Raw genomic sequence first — 17,133 nt, 5'->3', positions numbered from 1 at the left:
ATAAAAGCTATAATATTTTCAGCTCCTACAATGAGGTAGGTGCTTTTTCACCCCCATTTTCAGATGAGAAAACTGAGGCTTAAAATACTAAATAACTTCCCCAAGGTCACAAAGTTACTAAGTAGCTAAGCCAGAATTTGAAACCAGATCTTTTTTCCCCAACTTGGGTAATTATTTAACAACTATACTATCACACTTTAGAACATATCAACTAATATGCCTGGTATAAGGTTTCTTGGTTCATGTTGATCCTGGAAAGTAATGCAACTTGAAAAAACAACTTTGTTTTAAGAAGCTGTTTTGAAATAAAAAACATTTTTTGAGCCGGTAACATGAAGACATTATGTTTCAGGTTACAGTAATAATTGTTACCCTATGAATGCTACATACAAAAGCTTTCTCACTACTGCAGATGGTATTTTCCTCAGAATGGAGTATTTTTGTCTATGAGAACACAAACCAAAATATTAGAATACTGTGAACATCTAAATCTTTCTGTCCTTCAGACTTCTATCTCAAGTTATGAGATGAAGCCACTTTGGCCCTGGTTTTTATATAAGTTTTTATGTAAGTTTGTTAAGAAATAACTCAAGAATTCCTGTCTAAACTGTATACAACATGGAATCAATACAGGCCAAGGGGGGAAAAAAAAAGAAAAGCCTGTGTTTGAGATTTAATGTCAGTGAACCACCACAAAGGAGGACAGAAAGTGGATGGATAAAGAGAATATTCTGGATCACTAGCTTCTCTTGTTCCTTTTGCCAGGGGAGAGGGAATATTAACATCAGACACTAACAGAACAACGTGACACACAAATGCTGCTGGGGAGAGGGATTAACAACATATGGCATCATACACTCTGATACAAGGGTCCCCTCTTATCCGCAGTTTCACTTTCTGTGGTTTCAGTTACCCGCAGTCGACTGGTCTGAAAATATTAAATGGAAAATTCCAGAAATAAACAATTCATACGTTTTAAATTGCATGCTGTTCCGAGTAGCATGATGAAATATCTCACCATCCAGCTCTGTTGCACCCTGGACATGAATCATCCCTTTGTCCAGCATATCTGCACTGTCTACACCACCTGCCCATGAGTCACTTAGTGGCCGTCTCAGTTACCAGATCGACTATTGTGGTATTGCAGCGCTTGTGTTCCAAGTCACCCTTATTTTACTTAATAATGGCCCCAAAGCCCAAGAGTAGTGATCATAACAATTACACCAACTGTTACAACTGTTCTATTTTATTATTAGTTATTGCTGCTAATCTCTTACTGTGCCTAATTTATAAATTAAAGCTTGTCACAGGTATATATGTATAGAAAGAAACATAGTGCATACAGGGTTCAGTACTATCCGTGGTTTCAGACATCCACTGGGAGTCTTGGAGTACATCCCCGAGGATAAGGGGAACTACTGTATTATAGGACACTATCAGAAAGAGGAAAGAGGGTCATGGATTGGTTGGCAGAATATTCAAGTTTTTGCCAGCTTCTGATCTCAAGTTATTTTTTTCTTCTTTCAGATATTTGCTCCCTTGTCAAAATCAGCCATTCTTTCCTTCCTTCTTCCTTCTACCCCATCACTGATCTTGCTGGTTTCTGGTTACAATGTTGAAAACTCTTCCTTTCTCTGCCTCTCACACTTCACTGATGTGCTATTTGTATCTCTATCTTCGTGTTACTGTACGTGAAGGTCAGGAGAACTGGGTAAAAGAAACAGGCAAAGGCAGTATTCCCCAAAGTTCTGGACTTGAACCTCTAGGGTGATTTTAGGTGGTACAGACACAGCAACAGATTATACCAAATTGCATACTTAGGAAGCTGTTCTGTTTCCAATTCCATTTCAATCCTTCCAATTATGTCAGGGTCACAGCCTCATTTGGGTGCTGGTCTAACACCTAATACATGCTAAAGCCCATTTTTAACAAAAAGAGAACCTCTCTAGCTCAAACCTTAGGTAGAACTAGGCAACCCTATGCAGTGAGAAGTTTACACCAGGGCTCTGCACATTACAACCCATGGGCCAAACCCAGCCTGCTATCGATTTTTATACAGCCCGTGAGCTGAGAATGGATTTTATATCTATAAATGGGAGGAAAAAAATTAAAAGAAGAGTAATATTTCATGCCATAAAAAAATTACACGAAAGTCAAATTTCTGTGTCTGTAAAGTGTTGTCGGGACACAGCCATTCTCATTCATTTATGTATTGTTTCTTGCTGATTTGGGACTATAGTGGTGAAACCAGGTATGCAGCCTGTGAAGCCGAAACCATGAGCTACCTCACCTTTACAAGGGTGTGTCAACTCCTGTCTATACCATTGTTCTCCTTCATAGTATTTGTTTTAGGTTACCATCTAGCTGTGGCAATTGATAACTTTTTGTTTTCTTTTAGGAACAATGTAAAGTCTTCTTTCCAAATAGACTCACTTATGTTCTAACAAGTGTGGGGAATTAATGGGGACAGAGAAGCAAATAGAGTGTACGTGGTATTTAGATCAAAATCATGGAAAATATAATGCCTGAGCATGGCAAAATCTGAAGAATAATAAACCACGGAGATGGTGGCAGGCAGGGAGGAGCTGGGATACAAAACTAGAGACTATGTAAATAAGACATCCAGATGTAGCAATCGGGCTTTCAAGGTCAGAGCAGAGTCTGAAACGCGGACCCCTAGTGGACAGAAGGTCAGGGACATTACCCAAGAACATCAGGTTGGGCAGCCTCATCACCCGGAGCAGCAGGTTCTTGTTTTACATCCACAAGACCCTGATACACTGGCCAAGAGTCCACGGTCTGGCCGTTGGGCGGACAGTGGATCCAAAACAACCAACACTGTGTAAGTCAGGTAAAACAACAGCCAAGGCCAAAGAGGCTCAGCATGCGTCTAGGCCAAAGTCTTCAAGGAAAACACCACTTTGCACTGGTATTGTATCCAGTATGACTTAAGAAGGTTCCCTTTGCTTTCTTTCCCTCTGATGGAAATGTTGTTTCCAAAATGCTCCAAGCATGAGACACTTTCTGCATCTTAGAATAAGTTTGCATTACCGTTGACAACACTTTACACTCTTCAGTGTTTGATATGCACAATGTTTATTCTTTAACAATGAGGTTTCCTCAACAGTTTGACTATACTCCTTTTAGAAATTTCTTTTTGTAAAACAATCTTACGTTATCGTGTTTGCCTCTCCTTACACTTACTGAATATGCATCTCTTCTGTGGCCTTTCAACTAAACATTTTTCCCCCAAGACAGAATTGTTTTCTGGTGGTTCTTCTAACAACAATTTCTGTTGTTGAGTCATAGACACTACCGCAGTAGTGTTAAAATTCATCAACTTTTTCTTTCCATATGATTAATGTGTTTAAAACATGCTAGTAAAACTTAAAACTTAACCATATCTGAAAAAACAAAGACCTGAAATGTTGAATTTTAAATTTTAGAAGTCAGACTAGTACAAATGAATGTTATTTTTTCCACATCTGTACAGTATTTGAACTGGTCATCATTTCTAAGGTTAATTATAATTAGTTTTATCTGCTACTGACTCAGAGGCCTGAGACAAGAGATTCTCCAAATTTTTTTTAACCACAAAGAACTCCTTTTATTAAATTCTAAGTGTTCCCACCAACACAGATGCTAAGTTTCAGAAGACTCTACTAACTAATACTTATTTGTGAAGTATTAATTAATCCATAGGGAACATCTACCAAATTGCCAATCAGAGCTCACAGATTAAAATATTTATGGTTAAAAGCCAAAGAACTTGACTTTGGTTAACCCCAAAAGTCTTACCTCATGCAAATGACTGAATTAACTTTCAGGCCTTCTGAAATATAAAAAGCTGAATAAAATGAACATTCGAGGTTGTATCTCCAACATCTTTTCCTCTAAACTCCCTTCCATATAGGACCAACTGACCACTAGTGAGTCTTGGGGTTCTGGGGAAGGTGACTCTACTCCAGCTCCAGTGGTAGAAACACATCACCTCGAATACGCCAGCTAACATATCCCATCTCCCTGGCCACAAGTACAGTGGTATGTATTGGAAACCAGTCCAACTACAGTTTCAAGAATTTTTCTGAAAATCTTAAGGTTCCCTTTTCCTCTCTCCTGCCTGACATATGCTCAGCAGTTGCTAGAAGTCATCTTAAGACTGCAAAGAGGGCCACTCGAAAGCCAACACCACAGAAAGCAGAACAGAGAGAGAGCTGGATCAAGTCTCTCCTGCAGCCGACATTCGAAGGACTTGCCACTTACAGTGTTTAAGCCTGCCTGAACTCAACTTTCTGTTGCATACAACCAAACTCATCCTAACTTAAATACTGAAAAAAACTTATGATTACAACTCCTAACCCTAAGATTACAACTCCTGAGATTTTGGAACCCCAGGCATTGGGAAACACCGCTCTAGTGAAAAAATAGATTTCAGACATTTAGATGTGGGTAACAGAACTTGTAAAATAACCAAGCAGGGTGTACTGATTTCAAGCTTGGTGGATGTTTTTCAGAGTTTTTGTTTTGTAACCCCAGGTCAGGCCCATCACTGTAAAAACTATGATAGATAATACCACCAGGAAACTGCCTGATGTTGCTCATCTAATGATGAGATAGCCATGCTGGCTGACATCATTATGGGCAAGAGACATGAGGAGATGAGCTGACTCCATGTGGCCGACTTAGTGGCAAATACTTTCCTCTAGCTCTGCATCAAAAAGCACCACTTACCCATTTCATTAACATCCTTAATTTCCAGGGGAAGGGAGAAAATTCATTATCATAAAAGGCCTGATTAAAGAATGACATATACATGAGGCTGAGGCAGGAGAATAGCTTGAGCCCAGGAACTCGAGGCTGCAGTCTGCTATGATGGTACCATTACACTCCAGCCTGGATGACAGAGTATTCTCAAAAAAAAAAAAAGAAAAAAAAAAAGATATATAGACTGTTAACCTTTACAAGGAAGGTTAGGTGGTAATCAAAGGCACAAATAAAATGCTGTGAGACTGAGATTTTGGTTTTTTGCCCCAGGATTTAGAGGAGACAGATTGTTGGCCTAGTATAAGAAAATAAGTATCAATGAGAAAATGCTGGTATTTAGGACATGCACTCTGAATTAACCTATTTGATTAAAGGGAAGTGGTCCGGCCAGACTGGAATAAAGCCCAATGTATCTGTCTCTATGCAAAGTAGTCTCAGCTCTTGCTGCATGTAGGGGGGAGAGGTGGAGGGAGAAAGGAAGTGGTGTCTGTGCACGTGCATGTAAGTGAAAAGACGATCCTTTTACCAGTCATCTCCTCCTTGAAACGCTGCTTGAAACACGGAAAACGGGGCCCCCTTGAACCGGGCTTGGAAGGAGACGATGAGACAGAAAGAGAAAATTAAATTGCTATTTTTAAGAAACGTGAGTAGGTAACAGAAACCAGAGACACGAGAGGCGAGAAGACAGACAAGAGAAGAGAGGACAAGTCAGGCAATTCGGAGGTCACAATCTAGAAAGCTCTTCAGGGATGACAACTATGTAACAAGCAAATTCATGTTAGAAGAACAAGGCTGTGGAGAACTCGATTCTGAATTTCTCTGATGCAAACTTCCCCCGACTCCCTAATCTTTGATGCTCTGTGTGAGCTACGTGGAAGGAAATTACGGAAAGAGCTGATTTCCAACTCAGGGAGGAGAAAAGAGAACAGCAATGGGGAGAAGAAATATCAAGGGTTTTCTAGCCAAAATCAACCACGAAGACAAAGCCTCCAGGAATTCTCACCGGAATTCCCACAGGGTATAGGAAAAAGGGTCAAGCCAATTTTATTAGAATCTCAAAAGTCAGAGTGACCTCAGTGGACAAATGACATCTCCAACTATTATGACAAAGCCCTCAGTAATACGGCCAATTGGAGACTCTCAGAAGAAATGTGAACAACATTCCAAGTTGACAGTGGTGTGAGGACCTGTGTAATTCTGTAAAATATATTTTCTTAAAATGAGTCTCACCAATTGTAAAGGCTTCATGTGCACTTCACATTACTGGCAGTCTAAGTAGTGGGTAGCACTGAAGCTTTCTACTTTTAAGGTGTTCCAAACAACTCTTAACCACTTAGTTAACGGCCATGTAAGGCATCGAGAAGTAGAAGTTTAAGGCTGCTAACACGGGAAGGTAATTTTTGTCAGGGTGACATTTTCTAGAACCCTAAAAAGAAATCACTTAATGGCATCTTGCAAAGAAAAAGAAAAGGGCACTGTATCTCAGCTCTTCGATCCATAACACAAAACAGACTTGAGCGATAATACAGCATTTCTTTGGAGGTAGGAAAAACAAAACACAACATTAAGACCCCAGAAGTGTGCATTGTTAACCTTTTCAGTAATAAAGAAGGAGCACCGGGAAGGGAAGTCAAAAAATTCTTAACCGCAATCCCTTGCCTGCAAAGGCAACGAGCCTCTCATATGCGTTTCGGCAGATGAATGGATTTTCAAAGGAGAGAAATATCACCCCAAAGGAGAAGTTAACACGTTTATTGACCACACTCTTAGCCCTTATTTCACAACATAATGGTAATCTTGTTGAATTCTGTAAAATCCTATTATAAATCATTTAACATTTACCAGAACATTTAAAGCTGCCAGGCTTATGTGTGGGAATGCATTTTGGGGGGTATAAAATTCTATGTGTTGGCCTGAACCTCACACACACTAGAAGTAAACCCCATCTTCCCTCTCCTGCTCTCAAGCTGCGGCGACACGGAACAGAATCCTCCCCGTCGGCTGCTCTCGGGAGAGACTGACGCCTCCCCTACCCTTCCTCTCCCCACTTGCTAACTGAGGTGGGAAAGGCTCCCAAGAATACATATGTGAGCTTAAGAGAACAGCGCATGCTCATGAATAAGATACATATACAAATACACACAGTAATCCATATGAATGTATATAGGAATACATATATAAATATGTACATGAATATGTATACAAACATGAATATGTATAGGTATGTGTCTGAAGCATGGCCTACAAATCTGTCATCTCCAATGTGCAGAAAGATTTTTCTTTATCTCATAAGGCTGATTTATATCCTGGTCTCCTCCTCCAGCCACTGTCTTCTCCCCCCTCACTAAATGTACCAGTCTCCCTCTCCAATCTGGCTTCCGTGGCTTCAAATCCCCATCTCCAGCCCCAGGTACCTTCACAGCCTCTAGTTCAGTGCGTATTTTGTCATCTTCCAGAAAGACGCTGCCACCTCCAGTGGCATCCAAACCTCAGCTCCTCTTTCCCCACCCTGCCCTCTCTCCTCTTCTGTCACCAAGGGCTAAGAATACCAACCCGATTCTCCCAGCCATCTATGTCTTTCACACCAAGTCCAGCCCCCCCAAAACATTAAGGATCTTTGGAGCTCTCCATCAGCCAGTCCCTTTCCTATCCCTGCAAACACCCTATTGCACATTCTGATTGGGGCTCTTCAGAACTATCACAGTTTCCTCCTATCTAGACTCCTCACTGTATTTCTATAACATGATGACAGAGGAATTATCCTGGAGTGCAGCTCTGACCAAGAGACTCTTCTGCTCAAAAAACCCCAGCTGTGCCCCATGGCAGTGTAGTCGGTCTTCAGAAGGCTGGTTCTTAATTCCCAGAGTCTAATTTGAAATCTTGGCTCCACCTCACTCATCTGTGCCCGTGGTAAGATCACAAGACCTTCTCAAGACAATTTCCTCATGTGTATTGTTATCTATGGATAAAAACAGAACCCCCTTCCTTGGATGCTTATTAGGAGTAAAAAAATACATAATGCATTCTCAACCACTAAGTTTGCTGTCATGCCCATAGCAAATGTTATCTGCCATTATTAATATTACTTAATGTTACTGAATAAATTCCTCACTTCTTAACCTGAATTTGAAGTCCTCCATGGTCGTATGCCAGCTACCTTTCCAACTCATTTCCTCCCTCCCCCTATATGAGCTCTACGTACCAGTCAAAAGAAATATTTCATTGTTCTCCTCAGGTACCAAGCGTTTTGGCCTTTGTTGCCCATTCACTCTGTTGCTATGAGCCAGAAAAACCATCTCTCTTCCTCTAACCCAAATATATAGTGTTTACATTTTCAGCAAGCTCTGGCTTAAATTCTTCATGGGAGCAAAGAAATATCTCACACTTCTCTCAACACTTTATTCCTAAGGACAGAATTTGAGTATGAAACTCTTGCTTTCTCGAAGTTGCTTACAAAAACATCAAGCACATTATGAACTCCCTAAGTGGTGAACAGGATAAAAGGTGAGGAAATCAAATGATGGCCTCATGCACACAATGGGGTCTAGCACATCTCTTAGAACACCAAAGCCCAAAACTCAGTTAATGACTTGATCACCTTGAACTCTTCTGCTATTAGTCACTTTTCTTGGTTAAATAATATTGATATAATTCAAATAATGAATGATTTTATATCTAAGACATCTAAAATTATATTTTTCTTTTCCCATTATAAGTAAGGATTTTAGATGCTTTAATGAGCTATCATCAGAACAAGTCTGAGCTATCAGTGAAACCACTTTATACCTAAATGACTTAATATTGCCTGTAATCTCTTTGAAATCGTATTGTTTATTCCACAAAAAATGTATCGACTTCTTACTGTACAGTATGAACAAATGTATAACAATTCTTAAAAGTGATATATGTATCTATGATTATTACACATTGTAAACTCAATAACCACACCCCTGTGTCATCTTCAAATGGTATTTATTAAGGACCCATATGCTCATGCTGCATGACAAAAACAAATCCGTTGTTCAATCCAGCTTCTATTTATTTCAACATCTAATGCTCTTAAGAGAATGGGTGGTTCTCTGTTATTGAAAAAGTTTGTAACTGTCAAAACAAGAAACTGACTTGGTTACAGTCTGGGGCTTGTAATGCCAATACCAAACCAACACCAGAACATATAATAAAAAGAAAAGTTCTGTCAATTTTTCCTGAAAGTCTGTTTCTATGCATTGCCCATATATCCAGCCAATTCAAAAGGGATGAAAAGTAAAAATTCTCTGCTGTAATATAGCCAATGCAGCCAGTGGATTTCCTTTTCTAACTTTATTTTTTTAATGTCCTGTAGACTCATCGTAAATCATTTCCAATCTAATTCTCTGGCTTCCCAATTTTAACTGTCGGCCTTATTTAAAGAATGGCCTCTATATTTAACAGATTCCATATCCATTCTGAGAGCTAGTAAGCTAAAAAAGAAGATGTTCTAAATGCATCATTCAACTGCGTGACTTTTTAAGCAGCTTAAATGTTAAACGGCCCAATTGTCTTACCTAGCAGTGATCTGAAAACTGTATAGATGGCTTTCCACTAATGAAGAAAATTATAGCTTAGTGTATATTCGACAGCTCGCCCTTCTAGGTTTCAGGTGAACTGTTTTTATAAATGTGTATTCCCTAAATCCACCCAAACACGCATCGCTTCAACACTGACAGAAAACAAAAATTCAGAAGAACATAACTGCAAATTTTCCTTTTATCTTAAGATACACACTGTAACACTGCTGTTGTTTTTTTTTAACCTGGAGAAAATTAGGGCTTTTATTAAAATTAAAAATTAAATGAAGTTTCCTAAAGCACAAGGTAACAGTTGATACTTAGTTGCTTTCAAGGGTCCTCAGGGGAGAAAAAGGGAAGAAGAAAAAAAAATGTAGTGGCAGTTACAACAAATTAACAACATATAATAAAAATGCCATAAACATGCGGCATACATAATAAATCTAATCAAGTCTATGAGGCGGGCAGATAAAAATGATTAACTGCCACTATCCTTGAAAAGAAAAGAAAAATTCTGTCCCCTGTTATTCATCACAGCTAATGTTCTGACCCTAAATCTAACATGTAGATCGAATGGTCTTTAGAGTAAGTAACACACTGTACCAAGTAGAACGGCCTTTTCACTTCCTATTTTATTTTCTGAGAAATCAGGATAACAAAGATGTCAGAGGTACTTTTTAATTAAAGGTGTGGCTTTGGGGGGATGTTAATAAAAGTTCTTAGAATCTTTGTGTGTATCAGTAGAAATTTTAAAACAACCCCCCAAAAATCTAGTCTTTGTGTCTGGATAGGACAAAAATACTACCTATCTTTAGGCAACATTCAATTGCTTTTTATTGGCTGCCTGTGCTCATTTCCTGATTCTGACATGGTGCAAATTCTGGGAGGCCTCCAACCACTTAGGAATCCATATGCTAAATCTGTAAGGTGTGCCTGTAAGTTTCACCTAAAGCCAACGTAGGAAAACTGAGGCTGGCCTAAAAGGGAGGTTCTGTAGCTCACAGAGACCTGGCTAACTTCCACGAGTGGCACTCAGGTGCCTCCTGACAAAGGATCACCTTGACAGGCAGTGGTCTAAGACTGCTTTGCTCTTAGAATTGCCGTGACAAGGAGGGTCACCTAAAAAGTGAGGATGAACACACTGACCTGTACAAAATAAATAAACACATGAAATAAAATAAGATTAAAAAAAAAAACTGAAGAGGTTCAAATGAACAAACTCTACTTGTTCCTCTAAGGAAAAACAAAGAGCTTTCAGAAACATCTCCTCTGTGAGATGTAATAGAATATGAGTAAATTATAACAATTAAAAACCATTAAAGATAGAATAATTGAGAATACCTGTTTGGGTAACAATGACTTTCTTGAATTCCTCATAACAGAGGGTCTATTTTTAATCACTCTTTTTGCAAAAACTTGCATAATTTAACAATAATTGTGGATTTTTAATTTTGATACATCCACAAGAACATAAAGTGAAAACCATAAATTATACTAACTCCAGCTGTTAAATGTTGGCATTTTGTCTTTAAAAAAAAAAAAAAAGTTGAAAAATCTGTTTCCTTAAACCAAGGAAATGTGGGAAAAGGCCATCCTGCCAGTGGAAACCTTCAGCGGCAGAAAGCTCAGGCTGCGGTTTCTTGCCGAGGCAGCAAACTCCACTGAAAGAGAAGTTGCTGCCAACTCAAATACTGTTTGCTTTCACACCCAAGAACAAACTGTGTGCATGGAGAAGGCATGGAAGGGCTCGGAGCAGCTGGAGAGGACTGCAGAAAGGTAACAGTGGTGTCAGAGCTACTATAAACTGGTTCTCACTTTTCTATCAGCAAGTTAGCATCCAGGAAAACAATGCAATGCCTTCACCTCCTGTCCCAGCAGCCTGCAGTCAGGACCTGCTATAATTCAAAACCTCCCTCTTTCTAAGTCAACAAGCCAAGAGACTTTTCAGAAAAAGAAAAAAAAAAAAAAAAAATCACCCAGCCAAATGAAGCATACACTCCATCGGTGGGATTGTAAGGGCCAGTGAGGTTCAGGTTTAAAAGGAATCATGAGGAATTTCCATATCTCAATGCAACATGCAACCACCTTCTCTGTCAGCAGGAAATGCAAAGGAAGTGTTCACTGCAACCTGGTAAACCAAAGGCAGAAAGCTCTGCCAAAGCAAATACGACTGCAAGGGTTCTGCTCCAAAGACCCTCCGTGTTACCCTCATGCCCATGGATGGGCGTCGGTAGGCATGTGCCAGGGGCAGTCAAGAATTCCACAGGAAGAGGAAAAAACCTAAGTCTCCAAAAAGCAAAAGGTTTATTCCATGATGACTGTCTGTTCTGGTTTCATGTAAACAAAGGCCAACTTCTTGTTGGGATGGAACCATTTAAGTCCCAAGTTAAAAATGGTGAAATAACAAAGATTTTAAAATGTTCTTTGCCCATATTGCTTTGAAATAAATAGTTAAAATTACTGTGCAGTGCCAGGTAGGTGGGAAGACAAGAGCCCTCCCTCTGAGATGAGCTTCGTGTTATCAAACCCTGCCTCCCCATGGCTGGCCTGCTACACGTCCAGAATCAAATGCAGTTATTTTAAGGAAAAAAATCCTTTTCAAAGTAGAAAATCAAATTGTTTGCTTACAAACCCCTACTCTCTCTAGGTTCCTCCTTACCCTGAACACTATGACTTAAAACAGCTCACAAAAATGCCAAAACATGCATATGAAGGAAATGGTGAATCTACACAAATGGAAGATCTAAACAGTCTCCACTTATAATAATCAAGTTTACCTAAAGCAAAAATATCGCATATTTCCAGTTCTAGATTGGACCTAGTCAGGTTTCAATATTAAGAGTCAAGTTTATTGACTTCCTCTACTTTAAAATTAGAAACCTTTTTCTGTTTTAACCACCCACATCTACTGCCCCCACTACGAAAAGTTTTATGGTTTAGACCCAGGTTGAAAAATCTGTCCAACTAAACAAAGACTGCCTTTCTTTCCAAATAAAAAGGAGTTTAAGAATTTGCCTACTGTTCTCCCAAGACACAATCATATATAGCAAATTCTCCCGGCCTCCAAAATGATTGATGTGATATCATTCCTTTCTTTCATCACTCCCTACCTTGTCTGGTCGCTGGTGAAAACCATGGAGCCACAGACATACACTCCGGTCTTTTGCTCGTGCAGGCCTCAATTCTCCAATGCCAGGTTGCTGCCAATGTCCTTGCAGCCAATGGTAAACAGGCCACAAGGTTCAAGTTAACTGCGGAGCGTTACTACACTGAACATCTGGTCATGAATGAACGGATTGCCCACTAACTCTCAGCATTGGGCAGCTGATGAAAAATTCAACATTTTCCTTGTTGGCACAGTTGTTTTGGAGAATTCTCTAGAGCTTCCTGAATTATATTAAGAAAATTTCACTGCAGCAATCTATATCTGTGAGAACAGCTGGTGTTGAAAGGGATCTGCTGCTCTCTCTCTGTACTGGGGGACCTCATGTTGGATCAGGACACTTTTACTACGTTTGTCCTTGAAAACTTAGCCTTCGCTCAAAGGTACCAGGCAGAGGGATGGCAGGAAAGGCAGCTCACGGTTGCCGGATTCCACAGGGCCGAACATCTTAATTCAGACTAGAAAATCTATCACCCAGCTAAGAGGGCTACAAGATCAACACAGTGCATTAGGAAAAAAGAACTGTCTCATAATTTTCTTTGGAAAACATATCTAAATGGTAGTGAAAAATATTGTTGGGCTCTGAGATCAGATTGGTCCTATCAGCACTACACATTGTCTGAAGATTTTCAGTAGAAAATAACAGTCCCTTATAAAACCCAAGTAGATGCAATGTGTCCAAACATTACTTTTTCACCACATAACTAATTTTAAACTCAGCAAAGCCTTTTATTAAACCTAAGGGTGACACAATTAGAGCAAATCAGATGTAATATGTTGTATTACATTCGGCAATGGAAGAGGTCACAGAGACAGAGGTGGCCGGTGATGCTTAAGAAAAGAAATTCGCTAAAAATACAACAGTAGCATTTAAAGAAATTAACTTGTTAATGGATATATGTGATATATTATTATTCTTTTTTGTTTAAAAAAAAGGAAGTGGTAAACTTAAGTCAAGCTAAATTTAGGCTATTATCTATGCAGCATAAATTTCACTTCTGTGTATAAATGCTAACTTGCATATTTCTCCATGGTAACTAAACTATGATTAAAACAACAGTGAAACCAGCCTTTAAAGCCACCTGTTTAACTAGGAACAACCTAATTTACAAAAATACTTAAACTTTGGAAATTTCATGGGCATCTATATCATGCTTTCCCCAGTAGAAAGCTCACTTTTCCATGAACACATAATTGCAATGCACTTGGCCTAGGTCGTAATCATTCTTTTTTTAACTAGTGTAATTTTTTCATGTATTGTTCATTCTAACATAAGTGGTATTTAAGATTATAAAGAATAAGACTCTAATAACTCTTTCCAAAAAGGAAGTTATTTTACCGCTTGGAAGGGATTAATTTACCTAGAAAGTATCTTCACATTTTACAAAAAGAACTAATGAAAGAAATGGGAAAATTGCAAACTGAAATGACTATTTGAGATGGCAAGACACATTTAAACTAATTTTTTTTATTGAGATAGCCTTGTAATTTACTAATGAAGAAATGGGCTATTTTATTGGTGAAATTAAGGAAATAATTATAATATGTCCAAGAATAGTAAAAATGTAGGTATAAGCAATATTTTCTTATTTAATTATAAAACATAAAAGTAGATTTGAATGTGAATCATTTTGAGACCCCAGAATTAGGTTTAGAATTTAAATACTGAAAACCCCGTGAAGTCGAAACATAATCATAATAGGTCAGGTTTGGTGTGAAAATCGTGACTCACATTCATGACACATATTCAGAAATGCCTCATACTAAAACTTTATTATAATCAAAAATTGATCCTCAGTTTTTTTGTCTCCTGGTCTTTACATGATGTAATGTCTAAGGCTACATTTCACACAGTTAAGTAATGATGACTGTATAAGACTCATGATAAAAAAAAAAACCTCATAAAATGTCACAATTTATAATTTTATGTATACTTGCCTCTCTAATATCACGTACATTTACACAGTAGATGCTAATTAGATAACAATGGTATTACTATAATGTCTATAAAACCTGCCTTTAAAACCAAATTCTGTTAAAAATAGTCTTTTCAAGCTGACATAGCCCATTTCCAGGGTCATATTTAAAATAATTAGCACCACTGCTAGTAAATGTTCTAATAAAACTCAAAAGTGATTTCTAAGCAGAATGCAAAATTCTCTAAAACTTAACAATAAAGTCTTCCAGTAAGCTAAAATAATCTTTTCCAAGGGGTGTCTATAAAATGAAAGAAATGGTACAATTTTAAAATTCAGATTCCCCGAGGCCACTTACATAGCTCCTGAAAACTAATCTTGGAGAACTAGAAAGATGGACTCTGTCATCCCATCTAATTCTTTGACACATACAAATGTTCTTCTGCCGAGCAGAGCAAGAGTTTCTGAGAAGCGGATGGAGACAAAAGTCTACTCTTGCATCAAAAATGTTATAACTACAGAGCCCCAATTTCCAAAAGAGTTACCACCTCCCAAAGAACAGCAGATAAATGTTCATATCCACCAGCCCAACTCCGAGGCAATCAGCAGTTATTTTTAGAAGTATGGGATTTGTGTTTTATAAGAACAATTGTGAGGCTGGGCATGGTGGCTCACACCTAGCACTCTGGGAGGCTGAGACTGGAGGATAGCCTGAGCTCAGGAGTTCGCGACCAGCGTGAGCCAAAGCAAGACCCCGTCTCTACTAAAAATAGAAAAATGAGCTGGCTGTGGTGGTGCATGCCTGTAGTCCCAGCTACTAGAGAGGCTGATGCAGGAGAATCGTTTGAGGCCAGGAGTTTGAGGTTGCAGTGAGCTATGATGATGCCGCTGTACTCTAGCCTGGGCAATAGAGATCCTGTCTCAGAAAAAAAGCAATTGTGAGTCTTCTTTTCTGAGACAAGTTTTTAAAACTAACAGTCAACCCTCCTTTTTAGACTTCCCCATATTTCAAATCCATTCCAGCTAAGAGACAAGAAATCTAGGAGGAAGAATTCCATAGACAGTGGCCATCTGTTCCAACATCCTGGACCTTCGAAAAGAAGGTCAAACAGGTTATTCCTGAGTGTGAACCAGTATCTGAGAATGAGTTAGGGAATAAGGTAACTATATCCATCATGAATTTGTCTGTTAAATTTCTCCAAAAGTGATTTAAATTCTCTTTAATGGATAAAAAGATACACTTTTAGCACTTTAGGGGGGCAAGGCAGGAGGATTGCTTAAGGCCAGGAGTTCAAGACCAGGCTGGGCAACAAAGGAAGACCACGTCTCTACAAAAAAGTTAAAAAATTAGCCAGGCATGGTCGTATGTGCCTGTAGTCCCAGCTACTCCAGAGGCTGGGGTGGGAAGATCACTTGAGCCCAGGCATTCAAAGCCGCAGTGAGCTATGATAGGGCCACTGGACTCCAAGCCTGAGCAACAGAGCACAGACCCCAACTCTTAAACAAATACACTTTTATAATTTAAAAAATAGGTATTATTAATAGGTAAGGTGATCAATTGAAGGATCATCAATAATAGTGACCTTATAATTGAATATGATTTTGTATTTGTCAGGTGGTTGCCCCATGCCCTAAGTCATTTCATCACACCAACCTTGTGCCAAAGGCATTATCAGTCTTATAGATGAAATGACTCCTTAGAGACACTAAATGGCTTGTTCCGAAGTGTTAGGATTTGTTCTGGGACTCCAATTCCAGTGCTCCGTTCAGTAGTATGCCTCTTAATTAAAGAACTGAAATGGATACTCCAGGCAAAATCACCCACTTTCCCCTAGTTCATACCTGAAGACTGCTTCACAGATTAAATTATTTAACCTATGACTGAACAGATTTCTGGTTCCCTTTTAGCTTGAAAATAATAGCTAGAAAAACAGAGCTCAGGGGTCACATGACCCTGGGTTCTGGAGTCCTACAAGATCAGGCCCCAACTAATTCTCCTGCCTTGAGCCTTTCTGTTCTCAATCTTATACACCCATTCCAGACACACTGGCCTTTTTTTGTTTCTCAGATCCACCAAGGTCATGATATCCCAGGGTCTGAGCACTAGTTGTTCCCTAAGTCTGGAATGCTTATCTTCCTGCCTTCTCTGGCTGCCTCCCTCCTGCGATTCAGACCTCAGCTGAAATACCACCTCCTCCGAGAAGGCTTACCTGGCTACCTCCTCTAATGTGGCCCATAGGCATCCCTATTCCATTCCTCTATTTTTCTGCACAGCACTTTTCTCAGATACTGTTCTGCTCTTCATTGTCTCTTTAATATTCACACCCTACTAGGATATCAGCGACACAACAGCAAGGTTCTTGGCAGTCTTGTTAAAAGTTATATTCCCAGTACTTACAACACTGCTTGGCGTGCAGAAAGTTTTCAATAAATAATTGGTAAATGAATGAATGAATCATATCCCACATCATATCAGTCTCCAATAATGTATCCTCCCTCCCCAAGAACATGGAGTCCTTTGATATGGTCAATGTTTCGCAAATTTCCTGTATGAATGGGGCGGCGGGGGTGGGGGTAGTTATAACTGACTTGGCTGCATTAAAATGTGTTCCAAATGCTCTGCAGGAAAAAAAAAATTGGTTCCTTTAATGATATATCGAGTAAGAGGCATCTTTGAGCCACCAGGAAACAGAGATGGGTTACGAAATGTGGAGTTTCATTACACAAATCCTTTCTATGTTAA

The 17,133-nt window shown here is 39.1% G+C and overlaps 1 pseudogene across 1 annotated transcript in view; it reads right to left on the bottom strand.

Annotated features, from left to right (window-relative positions):
• Positions 1-17,133, bottom strand: part of LOC123623007 — a 342,887-nt pseudogene that overhangs the window by 153,727 nt on the left and 172,027 nt on the right. The gene's annotated exons all lie outside the window — the stretch shown is intronic.

The sequence above is a fragment of the Lemur catta genome, chromosome 18 (genome assembly GCF_020740605.2).
Source record: "Lemur catta isolate mLemCat1 chromosome 18, mLemCat1.pri, whole genome shotgun sequence".
In the NCBI taxonomy this organism is placed as follows: Eukaryota; Metazoa; Chordata; class Mammalia; order Primates; family Lemuridae; genus Lemur; species Lemur catta.
The sequence above is the reverse complement of the archived record's forward strand: the minus strand, read 5'-3'. Positions and strand labels throughout refer to the sequence as shown.